The sequence below is a fragment of the Sturnira hondurensis genome, unplaced genomic scaffold, assembly GCF_014824575.4.
Source record: "Sturnira hondurensis isolate 20B ecotype Veracruz unplaced genomic scaffold, ASM1482457v3 Scaffold0025406, whole genome shotgun sequence".
In the NCBI taxonomy this organism is placed as follows: Eukaryota; Metazoa; Chordata; class Mammalia; order Chiroptera; family Phyllostomidae; genus Sturnira; species Sturnira hondurensis.
In genome coordinates this window covers 52,590-58,748 of record NW_028098037.1, presented here as the reverse complement: position 1 = coordinate 58,748, position 6,159 = coordinate 52,590, and positions in this window count along the sequence as shown.

The window sequence follows — 6,159 nt, the reverse complement described above, 5'->3', positions numbered from 1 at the left end:
AAACTGAGGAATAGTCTCCCGAAACCCTCCCCTGAGAACTCCCCTAAGATTCCCATCAGCAAGACAGAGATAAGAGCCTCAAGACAAAGGACTCAGTGTGGTGAGCTCTCCCTCTGGGTGACAGCTCCGGCCATTCCCTTTCCCTTCTTCTTCCCTCAGTCCTTTCCCCACAGGTAGGAGTCTCCTAAACTATAAGGCAATAGCAGCTAAAAGCTTATTCCAGGCTAATCCCCTGAACCTGTCCCCAAAGCCCTCTTCTCTCTGACTTCCCAGTGAGCTAGGGCAGCCCAACACGGGCTGTCCTGTTGCTTCTATGCTAAGTTCTTCCTTGTTTCATTGTCCCCACCTTTAATAAACGTACCCTCATAGTCATCTAGACTCGTGAAATCTTTCCTACATGAAGTCAGGAGACCGCACACTAAGCAGACCCGCTCAGGGCTAGGTCCCATGTCTGGAAGCAATACCAAAGGTTATTCCTTGGGGGTCTGAGGCAAGAGATTATTCTGACATTTCAAAAGTATGTTATCTTAGATGCATAAGCACAATGGATAGGGCTCACTTAAGGTAAAGACTGACCTTTGTCAAGGAAGCTCCAGGACATGACTACCCTACATGATGTGTTTTTTGTTAGGAATTTTTATGTTCAGATCACCCTGTGTGATTACTTTAGGTCTCTGGGTTTGTAGGCCTGCCATGCGGGTCTCCCCTGAGCTTGTCAGGTTTAGTGTGTGGCCCCTTTTTTGTCCACACCTGTCACATGTCCCTCACAATACTCTTGAGACAAACACTATTCTTCCCACTTACACATGAGGACACTGAGACTAATGCAGGTTAGGAAAAGGCCCAGGCTCGAAGGTGTGTGAGGTACAGGGCTGACCTGGAGCTCCGACAGTGACCCTGAATGTGTTGGTTTCCCAGGGCTGACAAAACAAAGCATCACGAACTGAGTAGCTGCAACAACTGGAATTTATTCTCTCAAAGTTCTAGAGGCTAGAAATTCTAAGTTAAGGTGTTGATGGAGTTATTTTCTCTTTGGAGGCTCTGAGGGGAGAGCTCCTTGCCTCTTCCTGCCAGCACCTTGCAGGCCATCGTGGTGTTCCTCTAGGCAGCCTCATCACCCAGTCTCTGACTCTGCCTTCACTGGCATTCTCCGTGTCTTCCCTCCCTCCCTCCCTCCCTCCCTCCCTCCCTCCCTCCCTCCCTCTTTACTTTCTTCCCGCCCTCCCTCCATTCCTTTTTTCCTTGGCATTGGAGAGGGCTCTAGGGTGGTTAAAATGCTGCCTAGTGGTGGCAGGAAGAGGCTCAGACAGAAACCAAACACCAGAGGGATGCAGGGAGCCTTCGGGCTCTGGGCTCCAAAGGCTCCTAGTGCTTTGAGCTGACCCTTTCAATGAGACACTCGCCCAGCGCAGCCTCAGGGCCAGCCAGGTGTAGCCCATGTTCTGGATGGGTTTCATCTGCTCATACAGGACGTGTTCTTCAGGAAGTCAGGAGATGAGGGTCTGTGTGGGCAGAACCCAGGACCTGCAGATCCAAAATGGCCTGGGTCAGGTTCTTTCCAGGACCATGGCAGTTTCTGTGGCCTCTTGAATGTCACCCCACTCATCCTGGGACAGCGTCAGCACGTCCTGGAAGAGAATATGGCCATACCCTTGTTTTGCATCTTCAAAAGCTACTGGGAGCTCTTCTCCTCAGCCAACTCTCAGAAAAAGGAGGCCAGAGAGAGAGGCAGGTACAGATGCAGGTCCGCAGATGCAGGGTGCCCAGGTGGTTGATGAGGCCTCCACCTCGGTGGAATAATTCTGACAAATTTGGGAGCTCATGGTTGCTCGGCAATAGGTAGGTAAGTTCAAAAAGCGTGTGTTGGTTGGTCTCAGGGCCAAGGATGGCTGAGATGGTTCCATAGGTGGTGACTGGAAAGAGGTCTGGAGGTGGTTGGAGCCTGGAAGACGGAGTGTCCCTGGCTCTGATCTGTCCAAACGCTGCTGAAGCAAGAGACAGGTGAGGTGGGGGAGACTGCTCAGGGCACTGCCTTGGTCCGGGTCCGTTTTCTTAAAAGAATGCCAGTGATTGGATTTAGAGCCCAGCGGATCTGATACGGCCTCATCATGATTACATCTGCAAAGATCCTTTTTGCAAAATGGTCATATATACAGGAATTAAGGGTGAGGACGACATTATCTTTTGGTGGGGGGACATGAGTCAACTTACAATACTGAGTTCTTATATGGGAACACTACAGCTGCAAGACACTGTGCACTTGGGTGGGGGCCAGAACCCCCACCTGTCCACTGGCCTCCTGGACCACGCAATGAGCCAGGAGGGACGGGGAGACACACACCTGTAGACAGAAGGCCGGGACGGAGGAGCCAGGCACGGGCTCTGCTGCTGTGCGGGAGGGGAGGCCTGCCGAGTGGCGTCCAGGTGGACCACCCAGGACATGTGGGCAAGGCATGGGGGCATTTTTCATGGCTGCTATGAACACACCTCTCTCCCTACAGCATGGTTTAAATCACCTTGACAGGAAAACCTCAAACTTAGATCTGGGCTGGAGATGCTTTGTTTTTCTTGCTAAGTGATGCTCTTGCTTTTGGCTAGTGGTTAGAAAGGATTCCACAATCACAGCTAAACAGCTTGTGAGAAGCTCCTAAAAGACATCTTAAGTTGTCTACAGAAGTGGAGCAAGTTAAAGGAGAAATAATTACTCAGTGAGGAGGATTCTAGACCAGTGACGGCACATTTTCAGTGCTTCCCCGGAGTCATGGAAATGTTAAATGCAGTGAAATAACTACTGTAATGTAGGAACAGCAACCCGCAAAGAGAATCATAATTAATAGTACCTGGAACTGTGATTGCACGCTCTGCCTGGCATTTCCTGGGGGAGCAGGGAGTGTGGTGATGTCCCTCCTGGCCTGGGGCCTCCTGGAGCAGTTCCTGGCCTGTCTGAGGTCAGTACTGGAGGGATTCACATAGGAGCCTGTTCTGTTGCACAGACTGGTAAGAAGCTTACCCCATCTTCCTGGCACATGGAAATGTGCATTTGAACTAACATGTATCCATTGGGTAATACTGAAATGCATTTTATTTTTCCCTGGGGTTCTCACGAACCACTGAGTGAACATTTAAGCAAGGCATGTTTCTGAGGCCAAGCTGACAAAATTGCAAAAGAACAACAGCTTTCACTTAGGAGGATATTTTATTTTGGGTCACCTGAACAGTGGATTCACCTGAGTGCCTGCTGGTGACAGCTCCATGTCCTGTCTGTCATCACTGCCTTCACCTTTGGGCTGTGGCCCTGGGACTGGCCACACGAACTCTTTTCTTGGGCCAGACTGAGGTTGTTCAGTGTGACTCAGACTGGAGATTAGGTCCAGGCAGAGGAGATGGTTGTTTCTAGTCTGGTTTCTTCATGGGTGGAGGACGTTCCCCTCCTCATTTTGTTCCGATGTCACCATTCCTGACTTTTTCCCCAGCTGCTCTTCCATGTTCCCCACGTTTAGGTCCCCAGACCTCCCCATCCTGGGTTTCCTCCTCCCAGGTTCATTCACTTCATAGCTCCTCTGCCAAGGACTGCAGAGTCTTAGCACTGGCCTCTTTCCTGGGAACAGAATCTAGACATCCACCTGTCAGTCATTGTCATCTCCAGGGCAATGTTTCTGACATCAGATTCATGGTTCATTCTGCCGCTCACATTTACAAACAACCTGGCTCATGATGAGCATGCCTGTCATAAAAGTCCAGTCCACTATGCATCTGTTGTCAACCTTATGGTCCACATACCCTCCGGGCCTTCTCTGTCTGTCTCTTCTGTCGGGTCCCCCTACTCCTGGCTAGACTGCTGCCTGAGCTTTCATCCCAACTGGTGTCCCAAGGTTCTTCTACAGCACCGAACTGACTCTGTTAACCTCACAACTCTGCTTGTGTAGCTACTAGAAAACTCCCCAGGGCTTCCCTCTTCCCTGTTAAGTGAAGCATCCCCATTTCTCCTCCTGGAATGAAGGCTATTTCAAGATGGGACTTCTTTAGGGAGAGTGTGTCATTCTCTCCTCACATCCTATTTGAGGTATGAGTATAATCTTGCTTTTTCAATCTCCGGGTCTTTCTGGACAGCCTGCTCCTTGGCATGGCCCAGCTCTCATTCTCTTCTCCTCCTGTTGCATCCCAAACCCTCAAGGCTAACATCAATTGCCACCGCCTGCCTCCCCACCTTGCTGAGCCCTCATCATACTCTGAGTCTTCATTTGCATCATCTGCACAGAAATACACTCGGGTCTGACCTTGTGAGTTCACTGTAAGCTACTTGAGTCCCGGGGAGAGGCCCTTGGGCCTAGATGCTGGGTATGCCTCCTAAATTGCCTGTGGGCCAATGCTGGCCATCTGCTCCCTGGCCCCGGGTCCCAGCCCAGCAGGCCCATCACAGTCTTGCTCTTTATTCCACTTTTTAAATCAGACACAGGCAATAGATTTGACACAGAACTACCCTGCTTCCTTAACCCCAACTGATTTTATATTTTGTTGGAGGCAAAAGGAAATATCCAAGGTTCAGGTCAACACCAATTTAGAAGTATTTCTGCCAATTGGAAAAGAAATCTTTGAATAAGACATTTGACTTCTTTTTTTTTACTTGGGAAAAATTTGAAAGGTATAGCCTTTCAAGGAAATAGGATACTTTAAAAAAGAAAAGAAAAAAAACCAAACCAAACCAAACCCAGCCTGGCTCCACACAGTGGAATCCTGTCAAGCTGACCTAATCTTTTGTGACAGAGCAGCAGACCTGGTAGATCAAGGGGGAAAACAATGGTTGGAATTTATCCTCACTGGCTTCATGATTCCTGGGTCCCACTCAATATGATTATCATTAAGCTGGCTGAAAGGGTCTGTGTGTGTGTGTTAGTGAGTGGGGTGAGGGGGGCAGAGAGAGAGGGAGGATGCACTCTCATGAGCCAGTTCTAGCTGGGGCACAGATGTAGTCTAACTAGGGGTCAGCCTTGGGCCCACTGGCTCTGGACGTTCACCTGACTGGGCAGATGACAGCAAAGAGAACATAATCCAAAGCCAGCGTGAATGTGAAGGTGGGGTGGGGGTGCGGGTGTAGATGAATGATCAGCAAGAACAGCAACCTTGGCCATTACGTAAGTGAGCAACAGCAGTACACAGGCTTGATGGGAAGCGAGCTCACGTTTGGGGGGAACAGCAGTCACCGGTGCTGTGTTATGTACTGAGCCTGTGATGCTGAGATGAGCTACTACAACATGGTGGAGGCCTGGACTCCTACCCTTGTATTAACTGTAACCCCTTTCCAACTCCACAGCCAGAGAATCTGGACAACGTTCACAGGAGAGCCACAGATGTAATGAAACTAGTTTGGGGCATGGATACTGAAGGCTTCTACAAAGAAAGTGAAATGAATTGCATTTACTGAACTCAGAAATGGACAGCCTTACAAGGGCAGTAACAAACAAAAATATAAATAGGTTTAAATTACCAACACATGAACATAAAATTAAACACAAGGAAGAGTTTCCTTAGTCTTGGGATGGATAAATGGGTCACTAGAGTAGAACAGATTTCTCTAGGCTGGTTTGAGTGTGCCTGGGGCTCAGGCAGACCTGACTCACCTCGGAGATCTGCCTCTGCCCACGTTGCTGTAAAACTACTTTAAATTCAAAATGGAAAATGAAGAAGCAGCCAGTGCCTCCGTTGTTTTAGTGGCCTCAGGCCTGGTCATCCCTGACAGAGAGAAATTCAAACGTCACGTGGAGCTACTCCTCATAAAGACCAGCAGCGGGACAGCAGCTGCGAGCCGGGCGGTCCTGCAGGTGGCAGTGCCGATCTGACCCACACCGGAGCCACACACAGGGAGCGGGCTTCTTTCTATTTTCTCACTTTAGCGTAAACAAGCCCCTGATAAAGGGTGGGTCTAATCTAGGCAACCCTGAGCGTGTGGTATCCTGAGCAGTGAGTGTCGACTCCGGAACACTGTCCTGTTCAAGCCCTGCTCTTTAAGGAGTGATGCGGCACAGAGAAGAAAAGAATAAAATTTTCCCTTCCACGCTGCTGATAACTAATAAATCACAAACTCAGTTGTATGTAAGTTAATTCTTTAAATTTAATCAGCCTTTTATAAAACTTCCCAATTAATTAGTAAAAGATGGCTTA